This window comes from Cyphomyrmex costatus, unplaced genomic scaffold (genome assembly GCF_001594065.2).
Source record: "Cyphomyrmex costatus isolate MS0001 unplaced genomic scaffold, Ccosl1.0 scaffold173, whole genome shotgun sequence".
Taxonomy (NCBI): domain Eukaryota; kingdom Metazoa; phylum Arthropoda; class Insecta; order Hymenoptera; family Formicidae; genus Cyphomyrmex; species Cyphomyrmex costatus.
The window spans coordinates 76,077-94,177 of NW_017275748.1; positions in this window are offsets into that span (position 1 = coordinate 76,077).

Below are 18,101 nucleotides of genomic sequence, written 5' to 3' on the forward strand. Positions count from 1 at the left end.
CTGAATAAAGTTTAATAAAGTTTAAGTACAGTTTTGTAATATTTTAGTGAAATACTGATAGAGATTTAAAGCCAAAATTATATTATGCTAAAGATTTATTTGATGAATGGATGGAAGAGGAAGACAAGAGAGTTGCTCTAGTCATCAATATAACAATTATGATTCCTAAACAACAGAGATCCTTAATTTGATCCAAACTACTGAAATCTTATTATCTATTAGAGGAAGTTACTAATGATTTGATTATTTTGGAAGTGATGCCAACCAGTTGAAAGCTGAAATCTTGTTAAACTCGATACACTTCGTTAGTGCATACCCTTAATTCACACAAACTTTAAGATAATTCAAACTTAATCCGACTATTAATCTAAAAATATATATATACCATATATCTATTAATGACTAACCTCTTTTATATAGAATATGTATATATAGCTTAATTAATTATTTAATTATCAGATTTCTTGAAATTTTATCTATTCTTTTTAAATGAATATCGAAAAATATTCTATTATAAATAGTGCGTTTATCTATATTGATCACAATGACATTTATATTTTATTTAAGAAAAATCAAGTTACAAGGACAAGTGACCTAAAATATCGTTCTAAAATATTAGTAGAGTCACCAGGTGATATAAAAATGATTGCAGTCTTCTTTAATAAATATTGTTGTACTCTACAAGAAAAACTTCTGTATCGACTCTAGCCAGTTAAAAATACAGTCGTTATAATGCTTGGTGTTAACTACTAATGTACGCAATTGGAAATGTTTTTTTTCTTTTTAGACGTGTGATCGTCTTCTTGTGTACGTTTTATACATTATAATTGTTTATAGAACTAATGGAATTTTGTTGTGAAACACAAAAAGTTCCGAAGAATTTTATTTTAAATAAGAGAAGAGAGAATGAGAATGTGTATGTATATGTGTGTGTTTATGTTATGTTTGAGAGAGAAATTCCTAAATTGCGTTATAAAAAACAATAAAATTTGATTTAACTTTTGACGATATTGAGATTACGTTTTTTTTTTTCAGATAGAAAATTCGAAAAACCTGTGTAACTCTTCGGAGCTAACTTTAAAATCTACTTGTTTGTTGATAATAAATCGAAATATATTTTTTCTGATGAATCTGATGTAAGACCTTTTTAATTTACTTATTATTTAAAGGCACAAATTAATGTCAAGAAACCAAAATATAACATAAAATTAAGTCGTTTAACATTTTTAGCAAAGTTTCATAATTGAGTGGGTTCGATAAACTGTCAGCACCGAAACTCCTTAACATCTCGTAAATCGAAGCTGCATTAAGGAGTGCAGCTGACAGTGCTGCAATGCAATATAGGCTCCACTGAACTGTTCATAGATCAAGCAAATCTCGTATGAGGTGGATGCGAAGGGTCTATTGTCTCACCGTATCCCCAGCTTTAATCATGGTATTTTATAGGTCACAAATTAACGTGTATTGTGTTAAATGTTCTCGCAAAATGTTACGTTTCACAGGATCATTGCCCACGCTTTCGACATTTCAAATAGAATAGAATTACACCCATGCCTGTGCATTTTCGTCGCGCTTGATGCAAATTTATGGACGACCGCTTGCTAACAAATTCGCTGGCCACACAAGGCTGACCACACGTTGAGTTTCTCTACTCGATTCATATGTTACATAGCCGAGATAGCCTCTCACTTGAAACAAGAAACTTCATGAATACATGACATATTAATTGATAATTTATATGCACAAAAATCTGGAATAAACAGTAATAAATTTTATAGAAAAGTCGACGATTAAATTTTCTTTTATTATAAAAGTTACCAATATGTATGTATATATTTTTAAGTGTGATATCAATGTCTATTTTAAATAATTTACTATAATGTATATATTTTTTATTTACAAATAATTATTAAAAGATTTTGATATATGTATCTCTTTTGCAAAGTGAATGAACAATCAAATATTTATAGTAAAAGCTGTAAGAATCAAAATAACACTTGATACATTCTAACTAATCTATAATTTTTATATCTAATAATAAAAATGTTTTTCTTCCTTCTTCTTCTCTCTCTCTCTCTCTCTCTCTCTCTCTCTCTCTCGATTTGTAATTATTAATAATAAACAATTACATAAAACAATATTAATTCTATTGGACTTTTTTAAAAACTTTTCTTTCTATGAACTTGAGTCCTACTTTTACTTCTCCCATGTGTGTAATAACGCAATAAGTATTTCTCTTCATCCTCGATGTGACTTTTATCATATCAAACCGACTGAGTTCTATCTCCTCTAATTCTGTCACTCTTCTCGCCTCGCTTATGGTATCACGATATAGTGAGCTTTCTCTCTCATCGTATCATACGGCCCCGTGGCAACAGGTTGCCTAGCAACACCGCTTACCTCTTCTGGTTAGCCACCAGAACCGTTGCTGACGCCGACGATACCACTTTCATTCCCATTTGCTTTCCCGATCTTCCTTCGATTATTTCGCACAATTTACACTTCGTGCCCTACTAGTTTCTCCGACGCAAGCTTCTGGTTAATGTGCTGTTGGTCGGCAGAACTGTGTTAGCAGACCTTATCATTTTCCAAAATCTACCGTCTCGGAGAGTAGAATGGCTCTGATGACCCACAGACACTATATCTAGATATCACTGACGAGGTGGATGATAAGAAGCGGTCTCGCCTAGTTGAGTATGATCCCTCTGGGAACTTTTATGCGCTGGAACGAAGAAGAAGAGTTATTTAAGGATCCTTTTTTCCCCACAGCGATTTCACAGAATGAAAGTTTTATCCAGCTAGTTTTTAGACGTGACCTTTATATAATAATGATTATTTGTCGGATCTTCTTTAGGTTTTTACGCGGTAATTACACTGCGGACATCACATGATATCCGGATTTATATAAGTTCCTAAATATCTGTGACCTACTTAATTATAAAATACGTAACTTCATGAAATATAGATATAATTACGCGTAATAATTATTAAATAAATAATTCTATATAAAAAAAATATATATTATATATATATATTAAGTATAAAATGAAATTAGCATTTTTGATGAAGAAAGAAATTGAATTATCAAATGTTATATCTTCATTGATGCAGCTATTCAATACTTATTTTTCCTCTCAGTCCTTCCCTACAGAACTCATTTCTTAAAACTGTTCTCGACTTCTTTCTTAAGAGAAAGTTTTTCTCATTTTGATTGAATGGTCAAATGTTCACGTTCTCTTTACCGTATTGTTCGCTCTCTCAAGAAATTTATTTTGATACGTTAGAGGCAAATAGTCTATTCACAATAGAAGCATAAGGGAAATATCATTGAAAAATCAGAGTCAAAGAGATCGTCGTAGATATCTTGTTACGTACAAGAATCATGAATTTATTGGAATATACTATATATATTATTATATATTTGTGTGTATATATATATATGTATATGTATATATAAATATATAGAAGTCTATAAAGTTTACCTGAGAAAAAAAAATTGTGGTCTATTTTTTTAAATTATTATGTATGAATAGAAATTGTTCAAATTTAAAATAGGGGTCGTAATAATGTTAAAAATATATGTATGTTATATTTTAATTTTTTTTAATATTTAAACAATGAATGTTTAAAAAGTTCAATATTTGTAATACATCTTAACAATTGTTTAATATGCCAATAAAGATTGTATTTGCTAAAATTTATTTGCTCTAAGTCTTCGAAATTGTCTTAAAATTCAAATTCGAGTTTGCGTACATAAATCCATATTTAATATAATGGCTTAGTATGCGCGATAAAAATTACTTATATCGTTTATTTATTAATCATTCGTTTCAATTAATCTTAACAGATTGCTGCCATGAAAGTTCAATAAATTGAATCAACGAATTGATTGATTGATTGATTGGTGCCGCAGTGTACATGTGAGAATTTTGTAAAAATTATTTAAAAATATTGGAAGAAGAAACGTCTAGCATTTATCTAGTATGTATTATAACGTAGTATCTGAGATAATGAAATAGTGTAATCAAATACATTTAACTCGTGACCTCTTTCCATATCTATGTACTATCTATGCAGAAGCTAATCTCTGACGTATCAAGTACGAGATATACTGAAAGTATTCTTCCACGTGAATTTTACTTAGCAGCTCTCGATCCTATCAGCGTCTTTTTATTTTCGCATTTACGTAACGGTGACTATCTTTACTGCTATGCTAAAGCGTAATAGGAAGAGAAAAAGAGTCATTCTCTTTCTTTGTATACTATTGTACAGCAAGAAAATATACAATATAACAGAATTCTTAATAACATATTTTTTTTTAATAAAAACGGTAGCTCGACAATAATAAATAAATATTAAATGATTTAACGGGCAACAAGCCGAAATAAAAATATTACAATTAAAAATAGAAAACAAAGAAAATATATAAATTATAAACAACAAACGTTTCGCGATACCGATCGGTTCATTCTCAATGTTAACAAATTATTAAAATATTAACGGAAATTTAACAAGTAATTCGAATATAGACAAAATTTTACAACAATAATAATCTTTTTTAGTAATGCGAATAAATAAGCTTTAACATTGTGTTGTTCGTTAAGATGCTTATATAATGTCTTCTTTTTTAGATTCCTATTATCTGCATCTTATCTAATATCTCATATTATAATGAAAAATTAATAATGAAGATATTATGATGTAATTCTTTACAATAAATATATTCTTTCTTATATGGCAATAAAATTTATCAGAGCATAATAGACCACGTTTATATCAATTGATATGGAAACTGAGGTTTATATTAGTTTTTTAAAATATCACATTACCGTTCTGCAATAAGTACGGTACGTTTTTGTATGTTAAATATGAAAAATATGTGATTACAATGGTGCCATTTCCTAGACTGTGTAGATTTCAAGGGACGCGTTGACGTTAGTCTTTTCATTATGTGTAATCGAGTTATATCAGATTGTTGATGTTATTGCTCATACATCATCATGGAAAGGAGTAACATCTATGACACGTAATATATCACCGTATACTGCACATATTGTAATGAAATCTGCATAATACTTGTTCTGTATGACCGCATACCTTTATTTTACTGCATATAAACTGTACAATAATGTCATGAGTAAAAAATCTTTTTAGCTGCGTATAAATGAAACTTATATCTATTATGCAAATGTTAATTATTTATATAAATTTATCTTCGCAAAAATTTAAGTATAATTTGTATTTGAAGTACGTGGTAAAATCTTATTCATTATGTTAAATACTTTTTCTGTATTGTTATATAATTAATTAGGATCTCTCTCTCTGTGTGTGTGTGTGTGTGTGTGTGTGTATGTGTGTGTGTTTACACATATATTGCGCACTTCGTTCATTGATCAATTTAAAACAAAATATTCTCATTAGTAAAGTAATGAAAAAAATTATAAGGACCCAACTATGTGGTGTGTGTAATAAGGAATATAGAAAAACTAATAGAACACTCCTATTAATTAAATAGAATGTAATATATGAATTAAATTTTGTTTTAATGATATTAATACCAAATGAAATTATATAATCACTTTATTAATTGTTTCGCCGATATACAAATGTATAATCGATCGCTTATTTTCGGTTGAAGAGTAATAATGCGTAAAACTGCAATCGGTTTGACTCAATACAAATGAAAAGTCGTACATCGAACTCTGTTAATAATTAGTTTTAAATGCACGAAATAGTTTATTGATTATTCGACACGGCGCGCGCGATTAAATTGTGTTAAATATTTTATGGCGGTAAACGTTACTTTTCGCGATATACGGGTGTGTGCGTACAGTCTTGTGTTGTTTGACATTCGTATGGGTGGACGGATAACCGCATAGCGAAGCGAATTGCTCCGTTGTTGTCTATTACATCTCAATACGTAATTGCAACAGTTATCAAAAAACACCAAATACGATTGTTGTAAGAACTTACATTTATTAATTTATTTTAAAAAAACTCTATTGTACATATATACATATATATATATACACACACACACGTGCGATATTCGTTCTTCGCAAAAATATTCATTTTTTATGAAATATCGTCGAGCGAATTGTAACTTGGTGCTATCGTTACTTTGTATACTATTTTTTGCGGTATTCTTTCGTCGAGATGGAATGAAGTACACGTTGTACGCCATTAACGTCGGGAGTGTCGCATAAAATATCGCGCGACTGTCATATTTTGGTAATTAGTGCGCGCGTGCGATTGTAATTACCCGTGTTTTCGTGAGTGTGCTGTGTGAGTGCCAAGAAGCAGTAATGAGAAATCAAGTGAGAAAACCTGGATGTCGAGTAACGGCGAAGCAACTATGTGGTGAGTTATTTATTTATTATTTATAATTCTTTATATTAATTATTTTTATAAATTAGATTTTGTGGAAGTCAACATATTTGAAAACATTTTCAAGAATGTTTAATATGTTTGTTAAATGTTTCTTACTAAATCTACAAAAAATTCATTGCGTCTAATAATTGTTTTATTAAATATATTAATTATTTTAAGCGTTGTGTGTGTGTGTGGTTTTAATTTTCGAAACGTATTTTTTCATAGATTGATGTTCGTGTACTATAATTCCGTTGCTGTACATTATTATACCGGTGAGCCTTGAATTATTTTTTATCTTAATATATAATAATATATATATGTATAAAAGTTATCTTTAAAAAATCGGAGATTGAAATATCTTGACTATTAATATATAAAATTTTAATTTGCAATAATAACAGTCGCAGTAATGTTTTGTGTAAATTATTTTTATGAAATGTTTAATTTTTTAACTCTTATTTATTTATATAAATAAAAAGCTAATAATATGATGAATATAATTTCTCTCGTATTGTCTTCCACTCTTTCGAAACGTATGGGATTAAAACAGATTACAGCAAAAAACTCCAAATAATGTACATATCCATCGATGTATTGCGCACACAAAAATTCAAATGAAACTTATTACTGTTGATACGTTATTGATCAATTTGGTCATTTAATACGATTAGCACATTATAGTATATATAATGCACGAGTCGTTTAATATTTATAAAAAAATGTACATTTGTAAACATAAAGAAAAAAATATAAGAAACTTTTAATTCCTAGAATATGTTTCATAAAAAATAATAAGTCATGATTTTAATGGAAGAAATTTTAAATTATAATTTTGTAATATACACACATACACAGTAAGCGCAAACACATTTGCACTGTGAAAATATTTTTTTAATTCTTATTTTTAAAAAATAAACATTATTTAGAGAGAAATAATTTATCTAATTGATGTTGACTTAAAATCGATACGATAATTTGGACACTAATTTAACGTTAATTCCACATCTAATCGACGATCATTTCTGGGAAATTAACAGTGTTTATTTCTGAAAAATAAAATAGACTGTATGTTCTTCGTAATTATATATATTAAAAAGATGTGCTTTAATTATAGAAAATATATCATCTTATAAAAATAAACGAAAGTTAAAAATTATTTTGTTTGGACGCTCAAAAAGCATTCGTACAGTAAAAAAAATTTAGCTTCTAAATTAAGAATATACGCGAAGTTTGTTTATGTTGGAATTGAATGTATTTATTGTATAAAATTGTTAATTAATGATTTTTCTACGAATAAGGTTTTTTTATAAAAAAAATTTCATTGTACGACTACCTCTTGCACTTACTGTAGTTTCGCGGATACTAATTGAATTGTGTAACTGATCAATGTTTGAATTATTAATTGGGTAACACAATCGTAATATTATAACATATATATTAATTTGCATAAGATATAAAGCTCGTTAGATGCACAAGCACGATGGCCAATCACAGAGACACGGATTTCCCTTATGAAAGCTTCCTGATTGCTCCATTCGCCTATCCGTTATACCTCGGGTTTTATGCAAATAGCTGTAACCCCTACCCTTGCCAGTTCCCTGAACTAGTTAGTTCGTCTTAAATGTTTCGCAAGTAACTAAATTGTTGGGCTGTCGCCGTTATACTCAATTTATTAAGTTATCTCTTGTATAACACGATGTTTCATTGCATTTTATATTAAGAGAATTATATGAATAAGTAATTGAATGTCTACGATTTCAAAAGATGTTTTCAAACATAATCTGCTCATTTATTACAACATATTTAAAGTAATGAATGAATAAAACTCGAATTTTTTATGAAACATTTAAATATTATATAATATATTTAAAATTATTCTTTATTTATAAGAATCTTAAACATTTTTTTCAATTTTTTATATTTAGGTATATTGTTTTAAAAAATCCCTTGAAATTTTGTGGCACATGTTCGAATATAATGTTAATTATTATAGCAATTATCTGTCCTAACAATTTGTTGCTTCTACTTTCATACTTAATATCTAACAAAATCCAATTTACTGTGCAACATTTAAGCAGATTTTGTAGAAGTAAAATTGCGTACACAGTATACTGATCGAACCATTTTAATTGAGTTTGCAAACAACAATATTATCTGTTCCGTTTGCCGGAATAAAAGGATGAACTTAATCTCTCTCCCTATTTAATTGTGAGTGAGTAATCCGAAATGAATCATCTTGAATTCTTCAAGATGATTTTATACTGTATCAACATAATATTTTTTATAACAAAAATTATCAGAAATACTTATAAATAACGTAATATGATTTAAATAAATAATGTTTTATTAAAGGTTATGTAATTAACTGATTTTTCATATCACACAAGATGTAAATACAAAAAATTCATTGTTTTTATAGTTTTTATTCAAACGTCGAAATAAAATACTTATCGATGTCTGTATATTATGATTTGACTTTTATAGGAACATATATTCAATTCTGATAAAGTTTGGAATTCTTGTCATCGGAATGCCACACGAAATATCGTATACAACTATATTTTGTATTCCACTACAATGATTTCAATTCAATAGTTTAAAACTTTGTGTGACAGCCACAGTGAATGCTGTGTTTCTTCCGATATATGTCGCGTTTTATAAAGTATTGTGTCGATCGTGTGTTATGTATTATATTGTATATAACATAAAGTAATAACGTAAAATCGAGATTTTCGATAAAAGATAAATGATTTAGTCTGCTCTTAAAAAAATTTTTATTTTAACATGTCATTTTTTTTTAATTTAATCAAATTATTGATGTGTATGTGTAGGTAATATAATAAAGTTTATCTCGAACTTTATAATTAAAGCATTTAAAAGTACGATTAAGCACTGGGATTGCTTTTTTGTTTTTTTCGTAGATAAAATTGGAGACTGAAAAATTCGACAGACAAATCTGTTAGAAACATATTAGTAAAGAAAATGTGTTGAACGACGATAAATCTTTTTGACAGTCGAAATCATCTACGAAAAACATTGAAGAGCTCGTTTTGCAGGTCATTTATCTCTCGTTATATCCCGTGAAAATCGGATGTCGACGTTACGCGTAATGCATTTTGCAATTTTCAGTGAAAGTAATATATTTTATCATATCTCACATAAAATCATCTCTACGAAAACGTGACGTCTTATCCTTTTATTATCGTTTTTATATTTTAAATTTTTATAGGTATAACACTTTTTGTTTATTAATTAATAAATATACACTTGTTTATTTAAAATGGGACCATAGTTATATAATTTAACTTATTAATATTAAAGGTTGTGCTTTTAGTAAAACTTACATTTTTTGTTTTTATTTATCTGTCTAGGCTACTTAATTAGTACTTATTTGCTTTTCCGTAAATTAAAATTTTTTTATCATTGCACACAAAATCTGTGGTTTTCTTTTACGATTCTCGATAATTAGAAATAGAGCTATCTTGAGTTCACAACGAGATATCGTGATATTGATGCGATGGTATTAAAGCGCACATGGTGCCAAGGTGACGCCTTTATTATACGTCATGTTCCAAAATTACTAGATATTATCGATAAAGCACTATTCGTTTCAACTGTTTCAAGAATTTTCACCGCTCATTTCTATTTCTTATTTTTATAATCAAAATGTTATAAATTATAATATATATAATAAAATAATCAAATTAATTTAACTGTAAAAATCTATGCTATTCGAAACGATATTTCCACTTCGTCTATGTACCTATAGAGGTAGATTAAAAAAAAAGCATTTTTTATTGTAAAAAATTATTTAATATTCAGCAGTTTGACAAACCATCAGTTCTAATATTCTGGATTAAAGAGGGGTCTATGATAGAAGTTGTAGCAATCGCAGAATCTTAAGTCGTAGAAAATTGACCAATCGTAGTTGATTATTCTATCTATATTCGACTATATTGATTAATTTTCTACGACTTACGATTCCGCGAAATAATTTTTCGTTAATATGAAATTTAAAATTTATTTATCCAAATGTATTATGAAAATGTTCTTGAGGAAATGTAGATACTTTTGCGAAACATATAAATTATATGTAGCAATATACAAGATACATAATATTGAATTACTTTATAATAAAAATTACTTTTCAATAAAAATAGTCTCGATTGATTTAAATTTTGGAAAAGCACTGAAAATAATGAATTTCTGGAAAAAATGCGTTTTTCTTCTAGGCATTCACATTAAAATAATTATTTTTTAAAATCTAAGAGTTTTCTACATAAGAAACTACTTTATTTAGATTGGAAACCAATTTAGCTCAATTACAATAAAATTAATTAGTAAATGAAAAATAGTAAAAAAATTACCTATATATATTTACTTATTCCATAAGAAATAAAATAAAACTTATTTGAAAAATAAATTAAAGAAGAGATGAGAAATCATAAGTTCTTTTTTATCGAATTTCTACTTTACTATTCCTATCTTTTCGTAAATATGAAGATATTAATCATGACTCTCCCAAACCAATATTTGTATCATTAAAGTACTTTTGCCGGCTTTGAGCGCATCTTGAACTCGAACTTCGAACAACTTCCTTCTCGTAGAAGGTAGAACTCCGAGGCAACTATGAGAATGAAAAACAAGTCCGACAGAGGAAGCATCCGATAAATTACGGAGTTAGAGGCAGGTCGCATCTTCTTCCAGGCCTGAACTTTAATGATATTAATAGGCGTCTGTGGGTACTATTAATTTCTAGGGACGTCACAAAAACGAAGGGACGAAATTTCACTTTGATATATATCAACGCATATTGTTACGATGTTTCAATGAATTTATTAAGTAAATTTGTTAAATAATACCAGATTTGCACAATAGCAATAATTCTTTTTACGAAGTAAACAAAAAGAAAAATAAATTTTTAAGAATTACGATTTATTTTTTTAAATGTATTTTTTTAGAAAAGAATTAATATAAAATGCAATCATTTTAGATACATTTTGTTCTAAAAGAATTTATTACAAAATGTCTTTTAACATTTCATTTCTTTTTAGTTTTGAAAAATTATTTTGAGAATTTAATTATATATATAGACAGATACTAATATAATGATAGATTCATGTATGCATTTAAAAACGAGATTAAAATTTTGTTTTAAATAAAATAATAAGATTACAGAAATAATTGTCTTTATATTATTTGTAATAATAAAATCAATCTAATTGAAAAGATTTTCAAAGGTTTAAAAAGGCATATACAGGTGTCATTTTAATCGCCTCAAGCGAATATCTCAGAAACTAAGAGAGATACAAGAAAAAGTTTTATACAAAAGTTGTAGGTTTTTTTGGATCCTTGTAATGAGACTAAAAGTGACAATTTTTCAAAATTAGATTTTCATGAGCAATGAATCTTCGTAATATAAAACCAAAGTATCTGTGAATAAAACATTTTACGCGATAAGGTTTGCACAGTCTTACGTCAGCATGTATAAAACCGTTGACAGGTATTCATCGCGCAATATAAATTTGAAAATATTACGCAAAAAGTTACAATAAATTCAACGAAAATGATAGAATTTTGACAACTTTTGTACATAAAACATCTATAATTGATTATATCATTTTAATTGAAAGAAAGAAAATTATACCTAGAGCATCTAAAATTTCCAATCATGATATTACTTTATGTGATGATTTTCTTTCACTAACAACTTGACTATAAAAAAGATGACCATTAGACGGATTCCATATATTTAATTTTTAATGTTAATTCTAATAATTTGTATAAGACTGAAGAGGACTTCTGTATGAGTCAAAACGTTTCGTATAATTTGATTAATTATATTATTTAATAAAGATTGTCCATCTTATATTTCGTGCTTGTTTATAATACCGACATTACAATATCACATTTTCGTTGTTTTTAAAATATAACAAGCGTTATTTTAGTATTTATATTTTTACAGTAAATTCAGATAATAGAAATGGAGCAAGAAGAAAATTTTATGGCTATACCAATAGCCAAGTACATTGGTATATCAGAACAAATATGCACTTTTTCATGATATCAATCGCGACGTTTAGAGACTATTTTTCAATTACACCAGTTTACACAGCAAAAAAATTACTTTAAACCGGACTACGTGTATCTTAACTACGTAAATTAAGAGTTAGTTTTTTTTTCATAAAAGAACACTTTAATAATTCATGAAACTACAATATACATCATAATAAAAATATTTATATGACACTATTACAGCGTAAAATGTACAGTATCACAGATCGATAGTTTTTTTAAAGGTTTAAAATACGACCAAGCATAATAGAATAATGATAAAATGAAAGACAATTCAACTAGGATTAAAGCAGAACGGAAAAGCTAATGTCGCTTCGAGATTCTCAAGTGCAGGCGTCAGCTATAAACTCTCCTAAAGTTCCACAGTAACTTACTGTACTACCTCTATGCAGACGCACTTACCGTACATACCGATCCAACTATCCTCACTGTCGCATTACAGGCCTTATTTGATCGTACTTGCTCGGTTTAGCTTTTCACTGTCGGCAAATCCGACCGTCCAACTTTGGGAATCTGCCAAATCTATAGACGGGTATTACGCTATCTATCCTCTTATCGTTCGCATGCGAAGGCAATCATAAGTGCTGTTTCGGCGGATCCAGTATTGGAGGAGCCAATGCCCTCAACCGCACAGAATAAGTAATTAGGTTTAAATTCCACAAAAGCGAAATTGACTAGAATTAATTCCATTTTAGGTATTAACAATCTTTAGATCTTATGTAGTTAAAATTTTACTTACAATACATCTTATTACGAAAACATATTTAAAATCCATTTATAACGATGTATCAATACCATTAGAATAATAAAATATGTGATCAATAATATTTACGAGTAAGTCCAATGTTCTTAACTATATATAAAATTTAAAGCTAATTTGTGGTATTGTTTAAAAAGTAGATTGCCAATTTAAAAAATGTTATTAATTGATTTGCCATAAATATAAATTATTTTGAAATTTTGAAGGTCTCTCTCAGACAAAACCTTATATAGAACAAAGAATAAATGCTTAAAAAGTGCCTGTAAGATCGATTCTGTAAAAATACTGAAAGATAGAATTACCCCGAGCTTCTCCTTTATATTTTAGGATCTTGCAGAAATGTTCGGTATTGTCTGGCCGTGATAAATGGTTGATGAAATGTATTAACTTCTTAATACGGAAATTTTCATTTACTAACTTTTAGCAATTTCTGCTTTTGCTGTCAACACGAATTCTTACGCATACATCATTCATTCGTTCTCTTCCACTCGCGAACAATTTAATTGTTGCGAGTAGCAGTTTCGTCGACACGCAGTTGCTTGCTAGCTTTCTCGTGCTTCCTGTTTCTAGAATTTGCATCGAAATTAACGGATTAAATATCTACATGCACAACACCTGCTGTATAACAATTCAGTCAAATGAAATTTTGGTATTTCCAGTGTAGAGACAATTTATGACGTGTGTCAATAAAAATTCGTAGTTTATACTTACGACTTTTTTTGTTTGTTTGTCACGTAATTTTATTGAAATTTATGTATCTCGTAATGAAGAATCCTAATTTTTTCTCTTTTTATTTAATTAAAATGTGCAGCTTATAATTATATATGCGTTTAAAGAAAATTATTATCCATACAAGCATTATATAATTTTTTCCGTCAGTACTATAAACTCGAATAATACAAATTAGTACGCAAATAAATACTCTGCATATGATACCTACATTTGTGTGTACCATATGTGTGTATGTGGTTCAAATTAATATAATATAAACATAAATTAAAAAAATAAAATAATATAAAAATTAACATAATATAAAAATTAAAATAATATAAAAATTATAAATTTGTCTGACATATATTTAAAAAAATATATTTGAATTTTACATACGTCAATCTTCGTAAAAGAAGACGTTCAGAGAATTGGTCAAATAGTGTGCAATAATTAATATGAAGAATGTATGGCATTGAAGTATTAGAACATTAAAAAAAGAGATTTTGCTAAATAGCGAACGGGATGCTAGAATAAGCGAAGTACGTTGGTATTTAACTAGATCAGCATCTAATTAGAGTTCTATGTGTGGACAGTGCAATTATATCCAACAATTGCTTTATATCATCATTAATCAGAGATACTGTGAAAGGTTAAAAATATTTTGCTTGAATTAATTGACGTTAAAATGTTGTGAACACATATGATATTATCTTATTAACATTAAACACAAAAGTTATATTTAATAATCGTTTTGTTTCATGATATTATAAAAACAATTTATATTTGCAGGAAAGTGGAAAAATTATAATCCATGCTGGAAATTTAATATAAAAAAGATTACATTTCTATTTTTAATTTATTTTCATATTAAGATTTTAATTTGATAACAAAAAGATTTTAATAAGAGAAACGTAAAAATCTTCTTTTTCTATTTGATCACAATTCTTATATTTTATATCAATATTTAGTCTTTATTCAGAAATGAAATTACTCGTGGCAAGCTTCGGCCGTAATCCGATTTGTATTGATCGACTATACGATATGCGGACACGCCATTTCCATACCTCGCCGATTTATAAATACTCCGATCGGACTGCTTGGTAAAGTGGGAAAAACTCCTTTTCTTCACACGTGACCATGATCTCGATATCAAGATAAAAGGACAGCGAAGAAATTTAAGTTTAATGGCAATCTGATTTTCGTTCAACACTTTTGCGGTGGAAAATATCGAAAACCCTGCGAATTGTTTTGGGAAAACGATAAGCATTCGATCCCGCATATCGCTTAGTTCAATCAGAAATCAGTTTTGGCTTCATTTCTATGATGTCTATTGCTTTCGATGTTACGACGCAATAAAGTAGACTGTGTCGCATTCTGTATTATCTTTACGAACTAGCATGTTTATTAAGTATTGTCGCTTGGTTGTTGCGATTATAACACGTATTGCATTTTAGTACAAAGTTGCAACACTTTTTTGTAACAATATATATAATATAATACTTAATTTCGTAATTTTAACTTCTATTACGTAGAAAAGAATTAAGTTTTACATATCATTTTGAATGATTTATCGTTAAACCAATAAAATTCATTTTTTTACGATTTCCAATTACTTCGAGCTTCTACCGAGAAATAGTCCATTTATTATATTAATGAATAAATGGTGATATTCATAAATACCAGCCTGCACAATTAAATGCATTGCGATAGATTTAATATTTCTCTCTCTTGCAATTAGGAATGACGGTAGAATAAATTGTGTATAGTACTTATGTGTATAATAATTTTAAATACAAATTGAAGAGAATAAAGGGCAATAGGAATCGGGCGCAGAAGACGTCGCGCAATTAAAAACATTACTAATAAATGACAGACTTCTACGTCCGACTCCTATTGCCCTTTATTCTTCAATTTGTATTTGAATTGTAAGAAGTCTTAATTGATTTTATTATTATAAGGTTTATAATAATTTCGTTTATTTTATTTTAAATCCGTATAGTTATAATTTACGTATTTTATAAATAAAAGAGGAAAAGTCTTTTTACATTTAAACAAAAATTAAGGAAGATGTTTAAATTGCCAAAAGATTAAATGGATGTTTGTATTTGTAACACATTTTAAAATAAAATTGTATAATCATATTGTAAAATGATAAAAATAGAAATAATAGATGAACGTTTTGAGAAAGAATAACTTTTAATCGCTTATCAATTTTATATCAACATTTTCAAATATCGTGTTTCTACATTATTCTAATAATGTCCATTATATATAATTTATATTATCTCTGAACCGACAATGATCGATGCATGCACTCACTTTAGAAGCCATTACTGCGAGCTTGCAAATTTCTAACCGACTTCCACCTGCATCGCTCGCAAAGCTTGCATGGAAATATAATACTACGTAGCGTATATCACTACGTAGCAATTGTATCTTGCACTATAAACTACAATATCGTATCAATAGCTATTAAAATAGTCTGCTATATAGATAACACTCTAAATATACAGATATGTACTAGTCATCACTTCAATATGAAAAAAACTTCAATATCATAAAGAGGTATTTATTAACCGTTTTTGTGAAAAAACATATTTATTAAAAAAATAATGTTTTTTTTTCATAAATCAAAAACTATTCTTTTTTGTAAAAGAAAAATATTCTCTTTTATTAGCATTAAGGTAACCGGATTCAATATGAGCGTACTCAAAACGTCCTATTCACTGTTTCTGTTTGTGGGTAATTACTCGATTAATTCAACAGATAGCAGTAATAGTTCGTGTAGGTTGTTCGTCTGACTCGATTGCATCGGTTTATTGCTCAATTTGTCGATTCTGTTATCGTCAATAAATGCAGAATGTCGTGGTCGCGATGTAATATTTTGTAGATAAGTTATTGTTTCCTATGACTATATCAAAAGATAGCTATTAATTTCGATAGTTTGTTATTGTAGCTCTGTTCATATTTTACAACATTATTTTAGTTTATATTTTTATCATGTTTTATTTATAATCAAAATGAGGAAACGCGTTGTAAGATAGAACGGGAGGATTCCCCGTTTGCCTACAAATTAATTGTTTACAATACCGTTTACTTACATGTATTATTGCTCACATCTCTATTGCCTACATGCATTTTTGCGCATAATTGAAAATTTCAGAAACGAAGTCACATTTGCCTACATGTATCATTGCTTATACATAACAGGTTAAGTACAAAAAATTTGTAAAGTATTGAATCTGTTTTAAAACAGAGAATTTATGTTCTTAAAGAAGAAAAATAGTGTAAACGATTGAGCTGTAGACAATAAATATGTGTAGGCATGTGTAGGTTAATAAAATCCAATTATCTTGTATATAACACGTTGTTTTTAATAATAAAAACAATAAATTAAACAGTTATAAAAGAAAAATGAGAGAAATTTATGGTACAAACCATTGTTGAAAGATCGACGAAAGTAGGTGTTTAAAACTTCTAACGTTAACTTTAGTTGTTTTAGACAATAACTTTCTCAATCTTCTTTTCTATAGTAATCTTATTTTGTTTTTTTTCTGGAAGTTGAAAATGCGCCAAAGGAAGAAGATCTATTCGATGTATTTCATTGATCGCTAAATAAAGGTAACAATATCCTAGAATTGACAAATTGTATTGGCGCCTTTTAAAACTCGATCCTATTCCCGGTGAAACAAGTTCACTGTTCTATGATAATATATCATACATTATATGATACATACAGAACACTGTAAATGAAAGAAATTGTAATCAGCTACAAATGAAATCAACAAGCTCAATAGCGCGTGAAGGGGATAGCCGTGGAAAAGATTCTACTATCAGAAAAGTTTGTGTTTTAGAGAATAACGCGTTAAACTGTAAAAAAAGAAATCACGCGCGGAGGAAAAAGCGCGTCGTTCTAAAAGCTATTGCAAACTTTCAATATTTTTTTCGCGTTTAAGTCTTGTATTATGGAAACTCTTCAAGCTTGTGATGCAAATTAGTGACAAAACAAAGACGAATTCTGAACAAAAAGTTTGCCAGCTCTAAACGCACTAATGCTAAAATTATAACCAAGAGATTGTAAATTGAAATTCTTTATATTTGGTAAAGGTAAATTTAATGAGATTAATATAATTTGTGATTGTAAATAATCTTTATAAATTCGGTGATATATGTATACCTTGTT